Raw genomic sequence first — 6,184 nt, 5'->3', positions numbered from 1 at the left:
TTCTTCTGCACTTTCATTTTGAAATGTGATGTTAAAGTGTTATGTTGCACTTTTTCTTTGTTTTTTATTTATTTGTATTTAATGTCATTCAAAGTTGCTTTTAAATAAAATATTTATTAAAATGTGAACTGTGGTTGATGTTTCATTTAATTTCATACATGTTTATAAATGTTCAGTCTGGGTTTATTCTAATGAGTGTGACTTTTTCCATTTAAAACGGGGTTACCAATGAATAGTTCTTTGCATTTTACGGAATACCACCAACATTTCAAATTATAATGCGGACACCCTTTCTTAAAAGTAGAATTTTATAATTGCAGCCATTGAATTGTAAATTTAAATCAATGAAGAGCAGATTTCCTTTCAGAGCCTGCGGGACGAGTTCCTGAACAAGACTGAAAGCACAGTGACACCTCCAATAGAGTTTCATCATGTGGGTACTTCTATAAGCACAAAGTGACCACTGAACTCATCATAAGGGAGTTGCCCGAAAAAAAACAACAAAAAATGGGTACGATTTTTAAGATGGGTAAGACTTTTATTATTTAAAAAAAAAAAAAAATGGGGGGGAGGGGGGGGCAATGTTCTTTTCTTTGTTCAAGTACAATGGTTGCAAATCAAACTCTATTGCTTTATTACAGGGGTAGGCACCCCTGGTCCTGGAGTGCCTCAGTCCTGCAGGTTTTGTAGGTATTTCTTAATCAATAATGGCTAAATACCTGGAACACATGGTAATTCCTAGATAATCGAGCATATCCCTTGGTGGCAGGGTGGCTTAATTACAGAGTGGTTGCATATGCACAGATATTGACCACGTATTATTTCTGTAATAATTAACTGATGAATACTTAAAGATGCACGTGAGCTGCTACCCTGATTCCCTCACTGATAAGACCAGGCAGCCTTTAAACTGCAGCACTGCTCGATGGCTCTTCATCCAAAAGCACCTCTACCCCCTCCAGATTGCAGTGTGCACCTCTACCCCCTCCAGATTGCAGTGTGCACCTCTACCCCCTCCAGATTGCAGTGTGCACCTCTACCCCCTCCAGATTGCAGTGTGCGCCTCTACCCCCTCCAGATTGCAGTGTGCACCTCTACCCCCTCCAGATTGCAGTGTGCGCGTCTACCCCCTCCAGATTGCAGTGTGCGCCTCTACCCCCTCCAGATTGCAGTGTGCACCTCTACCCCCTCCAGATTGCAGTGTGCACCTCTACCCCCTCCAGATTGCAGTGTGCACCTCTACCCCCTCCAGATTGCAGTGTGCACCTCTACCCCCTCCAGATTGCAGTGTGCACCTCTACCCCCTCCAGATTGCAGTGTGCACCTCTACCCCCTCCAGATTGCAGTGTGCACCTCACCCAGATTGCTGGTCCTCCAGATTGCAGTGTGCACCTCTACCCCCTCCAGATTGCAGTGTTCTACCCCCTCCAGATTGCAGTGTGCACCTCTACCCCCTCCAGATTGCAGTGTCTCTACCCCCTCCAGATTGCAGTGTGCACCTCTACCCCCTCCAGATTGCAGTGTGCACCCTCTACCTCCAGATTGCAGTGTGCACCTCTACCCCCTCCAGATTGCAGTGTGCACCTCTACCCCCTCCAGATTGCAGTGTAAGTGTGCCCTCTACCCCCTCCAGATTGCAGTGTGCACCTCTACCCCCTCCAGATTGCAGTGTGGCAGATTGGTGTGCTTCCAGATTGCATCTACAGAGTGCAGTGTGCGCCTCTACCCCCTCCAGATTGCAGTGTGCACCTCTACCCCCTCCAGATTGCAGTGTGCCTCTACCCCCTCCAGATTGCAGTGTGCACGTCTACCCCCTCCAGATCTACCCCCTCCAGATTGCAGTGTACCTCTACCCCCTCCAGATTGCAGTGTGCACCTCTACCCCCTGATTGCAGTGTGCACCTCTACCCCCTCCAGATTGCTTGCACCTCTACCCCCTCCAGATTGCAGTGTGCGCCTCACCCCCTCCAGTGCAGTGTGCGCGTCTACCCCCTCCAGATTGCAGTGTGCCTCTACCCCCTCCAGATTGCAGTGTGCACCTCTACCCCCTCCAGATTGCAGTGTGCGCCTCTACCCCCTCCAGATTGCCTCTACCCCCTCCAGATTGCAGTGTGCGCGTCTACCCCCTCCAGATTGCAGTGTGCAGTGTGCGCGTCTACCCCCTCCAGATTGCAGTGTGCGCTCTACCCCCTCCAGATTGCAGTGTGCGCCTCTACCCCCTCCAGATTGCAGTGTGCACCTCTACCCCCTCCAGATTGCAGTGTGCACCTCTACCCCCTCCAGATTGCAGTGTGCACCTCTACCCCCTCCAGATTGCAGTGTGCACCTCTACCCCCTCCAGATTGCAGTGTGCACCTCTACCCCCTCCAGATTGCAGTCTACCCCCTCCAGATTGCAGTGTGCCTCTACCCCCTCCAGATTGCAGTGTGCAGATTGCAGTGTGCGCGTCTACCCCCTCCAGATTGCAGTGTGCAGTGTGCCTCTACCCCCTCCAGATTGCAGTGTGCACCTCTACCCCCTCCAGATTGCAGTGTGCACCTCTACCCCCTCCAGATTGCAGTGTGCACCTCTACCCCCTCCAGATTGCAGTGTGCACCTCTACCCCCTCCAGATTGCAGTGTGCACCTCTACCCCCTCCAGATTGCAGTGTGCGCCTCTACCCCCTCCAGATTGCAGTGTGCACCTCTACCCCCTCCAGATTGCAGTGTGCGCGTCTACCCCCTCCAGATTGCAGTGTGCGCCTCTACCCCCTCCAGATTGCAGTGTGCGCGTCTACCCCCTCCAGATTGCAGTGTGCACCTCTACCCCCTCCAGATTGCAGTGTGCGCGTGTGAAACGATGTCAGGAGACAGAATCGTTGCGTGTTTGTCTCCGTGTCAGAACTGCAACCAACACACCAGGACCCTTCCAATTCACAATTCAACCGCTCTACTCCGACACGCAATGGCACTATTGTATGCTGGGCAGGGAAAGGGTACGCTGCAAAACTAGTACGAAACAAATTACTCTGAGGTGCTGTAATCAGCCTCCTAGCTTGCTATTTATTGCTTTCAAATAATTGTGCAAACTGCATGCTGTAAACTGTTAGTGCAAAAGCGTTCACATAACAGAGAGGCCAGTATCTTTTCAAATATCAAAATCAGACCAACTCCAGACTGATCCCAGGAGCCTCTTCAGTATCAGTGGTGCAGTGAGTGTGATTAGCTAATGCAGCAGAGTGCACGTTTTAAACGTCGTGGTTGAAGAAGCACTTAGAAAAAAATGAAATGCACAGGACAATACTCAAAGCAGAGCAGAGCAAGTTATCAGAGCCCGACAACCAACTTGCGCAAGTTACATGAGCACCAGAACCCACAGCAGCACAGCCCCGCTCCCTTGTCAGTGGTATGCACCTGGCTCATCAAACCACGCGCAACACGTGCATTTAACTTTTTTACATACCGGCGCGTCTATCTTTTTTCAAGGAGGTTGGAAGAACATCGCCTAATTCTTTACATACGAAATTCATGCAATTAATTATTTTCAATGTCCTCACCACTGTCGCCTCGGTATGCTTACAGGGTCTGCATGTTTCTAAAAATTAAACAGTGTTGCTGGAGTTCAGTCGAGAGAATTATAATAACAAAGGTGTGCAAAGAGCGCGCTGTATTGTCTGGGCAACGCCGCTGCTGAGCTCTGTCGCCCTCTAGTGGCGCAACTTAAAACTGCTTCTGAGGACGAATTGCTTTGAGAAGATTGTGCGAGTAAGGCTTGTGTATCAATCGTCGATACACAACAAGTGGCGTCAAAGGGCATGTTTCTAATGTATTTACATGTATCGAAGTCTTTGTTGTTTAAAAACGATCAGCAGGTTAATGCATTGACTGGGTATATTGAACAGAACTCCGTAATCAATACGCATTGTGAAGGCTGTGTGGAAGACTGGCCAGTCCTGCACAGAGCAGGTCCAGTAATTGGACTGAGGGAGGTACTGGAGATCACGCTGTGCAGAATCGAACAGCACCAATGAACAGCCTCAGTGATCGCGTGGAGGGGTTTGAAAGAGCTCAGCTACTCCAGACTGCTATTCATTTCAAAATGAAACGATGCACTTTATACTGGCAGCTTTCATTAACACCACTCTGAGGCTACTTACAGCCTCCCAATACAAAGAGGAACAAAAACAACTTCTCCTTTTAAATTATTATTATTATTATTATTATTATTATTATTATTATTATTATTATTATTATTATTATTATTATGTGGTGCTCTCAGCCAAGGTTTCTGCATGGTACACTACAGACTCACAATACAGTAGGGGAGAGAGAGGGAGAGAGGGAATGAATGGATGGCAATGTTATTTCTTTTTTGAAGTGCTACCTCACATTTTCAGGTAGCACTCATTCAGCAGCGCCCTGCAGCAGGACTGGAATAATCAGTTGTAATGAGTGTTGCTCTTAGATAGGATCCTTGCGTTAAAACACAAGTCTGGGCTGTTTGATGTGTCCAGTTTATAAGCTGCTGATTTGCATTTGCTTGGTAATTAAAACTGAGGTGCTGTCTGAGCTGAGTGAGCTCCAAGAGCAGTATCAATCACAATGATCACTGTGATATTATTAGTACACTACGGACTTAATCACATCAAATGCATATCATTTCAGATTTGTTATGTGAAGAGACTATTTTACAGATGTTTGGGTTTTTCTGTGCCAGCTAAAAATCATTGATTAGATTGTAATTGTCAATGCAAAATCATTGATTAGATTGTAATTGTCAATGCAATTACAAGCCAGTGATACACCGGGCAGCCACACCCCCGAGTCAACAACCATTCCCAAGTCAATTCAGAACGGACATTCCTGTGCTATCTTGGATTTCTGAGACTGCAATCGTCTTAATGGGTCATTTCCCTAGTCACTGATATGAAGTGATTACATTATCTCTATTTTCACCCACATTGTAGGGTGTGGCAACTTTAATGAGACCAATTAGGAGGCAAACATCAAACAATAAGCAAATACAAGAATCCATTAGAAGAAGGGTCATGTGAAGCCTGAGAACATGCAATATAGGACTGGAGGGAGGGCATGTTAATGACATTTAGGAAAGGGCCCAGCTAGGATCCTTTAGTTCTGGATGTGAGCTTGGTTACCCTTTTATTATGAAAACGCAATGCGTTCCACTGCCTGCAAAGAGTCTGTGATTCAAAGCAAGTGCTCTAGTTGATGCCTGGTCTATTTACTGTCGCTCCCTCAAAGTCTTTACACTTACATAGTTTTTCTGGGTTAAGTAGTTTGAAGATGATGTCACTGATGTAGCTCTGAACAGTAAAAACACGTGCATCCCTTTCACAGCATAGAAATACATTGTGTCTCTTATTCCTGACCCAGTCTTCACGGAGCCTCTGAACACCAGGATATCAAAGCACAAGAAGAAACTGACCAGCTTTTGTTACAATGAACTCTTGGTAAGACAATGGCTTTTTGTATCGTTACACAGGTGGGCAAAGTAAAATCACCCAGCCGTGGTGGAAATAAAGTATTTTCCTATGAAGAGGACTGTCCCCATGTGGTGAATAAACGGTACTGCATTGAATTCTGCACTCGTTAAATTTCCTGGGTTCCAGAAACACAACCTAACCTGATCACTCAGACTATACCTAACCTGCATATAACCCTGATCACTCAAAATATACCTAACCTGGATATAACCCTGATCACTCAGAATATACCTACCCTGCATATAACTCTGATCACTCAGAATATACCTACCCTGCATATAACCCTGATCACCCAGACTATACCTACCCTGCATATAACCCTGATCACTCAGAATATACCTACCCTGCATATAACCCTGATCACTCAGAATATACCTACCCTGCATATAACCCTGATCACTCAGAATATACATAACCTGGATATAACCCTGATCACTCAGAATATACCTAACCTGGATATAACCCTGATCACTCAGAATATACCTACCCTGCATATAACCCTGATCACTCAGAATATACATAACCTGGATATAACCCTGATCACTCAGACTATACCTACCCTGCATATAACTCTGATCACTCAGACTATACCTAACCTGCATATAACCCTGATCACCCAGACTATACCTACCCTGCATATAACCCTGATCACTCAGAATATACCTACCCTGCATATAACCCTGATCACTCAGAATATACCTA

Source organism: Polyodon spathula, chromosome 21, assembly GCF_017654505.1.
Source record: "Polyodon spathula isolate WHYD16114869_AA chromosome 21, ASM1765450v1, whole genome shotgun sequence".
NCBI lineage: Eukaryota > Metazoa > Chordata > Actinopteri > Acipenseriformes > Polyodontidae > Polyodon > Polyodon spathula.
Note: the sequence above shows the minus strand (reverse complement) of the source record.